This window comes from Onychostruthus taczanowskii, unplaced genomic scaffold (assembly GCF_017590055.1).
Source record: "Onychostruthus taczanowskii isolate IOZ18803 unplaced genomic scaffold, ASM1759005v1 scaffold100, whole genome shotgun sequence".
Classification (NCBI taxonomy): domain Eukaryota; kingdom Metazoa; phylum Chordata; class Aves; order Passeriformes; family Passeridae; genus Onychostruthus; species Onychostruthus taczanowskii.
The window spans coordinates 2,568,022-2,568,736 of record NW_024496527.1 but is presented as its reverse complement, the minus strand read 5'-3'; the positions used below and the strand labels follow the sequence as shown (position 1 = coordinate 2,568,736).

Below are 715 nucleotides of genomic sequence, written 5' to 3'. Positions count from 1 at the left end.
GCTGGGTGTCCCGAGGCTGGACAGGAGCCCTCGCCATGCCGGCGGTGCGGAGCGGAGCGGAGCTGCCTCCGCGCTCCCACCCCGCGCCGCGGGACGGTTCCGCCGGTGCATCTACCGGATCGATCGTCAGGTCAAACTCCCGCGCCCCGCCCGCAGCCGCGCCGCCCCTCCCGCCGCCCGCTCCGGACCCGGGGGCCCGGTCGGCGGCTGGGGAGGGCTGTGGTCCCCGGGAGGGCTGTGGGGTGCCCCGAGGGCCGCGGCCGCTCTCGGCGCCCGTCGCCGCAGCCTGGCCCCGGCGTGGGGGGGCGGGCGGCCCCGCGCTAGCGGCACCCGCACCCGGGAGGCGCCGGCCCGGCGGCGGGGCTGCCCGCGCCTCGGCCACGTCCGTCTGTCCATCCGTCCAGTGCAGCGCCCGGCGCGCAGGATCCCGCAGCGGGGTGCGGAGCGGCAGCGCTTGGCGAGGATTAACCTGGCGCAGGTACACGACAAGGTCAGCGCCGGCGGGAGCAGAACGGGGCGGGCTGCCCGGTGCGGGGCGATGCGGGCGGGCTGATGCGGGCGGGTTGTCCCGCGCCTCCCGCCCCCGCCGCGCGTGTGTGCATGTGCCGCCGCCCGCCCGAGCCGCCGCGTGGGGCCGTCCCCGGGCCGCCCTGCCCGTCCCGGCCGCGGGCAGCTCCGCCGCGGACCCGCGGTAGGATGCGGGGGGTGAGCGCCG

General features: G+C 80.8%; 1 protein-coding gene across 3 annotated transcripts in view; it reads left to right on the top strand.

The window, feature by feature from the left end:
* Nucleotides 1–423: 423 nt before the first annotated feature.
* Nucleotides 424–715, top strand: part of LRFN5 (leucine rich repeat and fibronectin type III domain containing 5) — a 44,275-nt gene continuing 43,983 nt past the window's right edge. For 2 of the 3 annotated variants that reach the window (XM_041410023.1, XM_041410004.1), the window contains exon 1: nt 447–490. The gene's annotated coding sequence lies outside the window, so the exon portion shown is untranslated. Of the gene's footprint in view, nt 491–715 lie in introns of all 3 variants that reach the window. The other variant, XM_041410013.1, reaches the window with a different exon arrangement.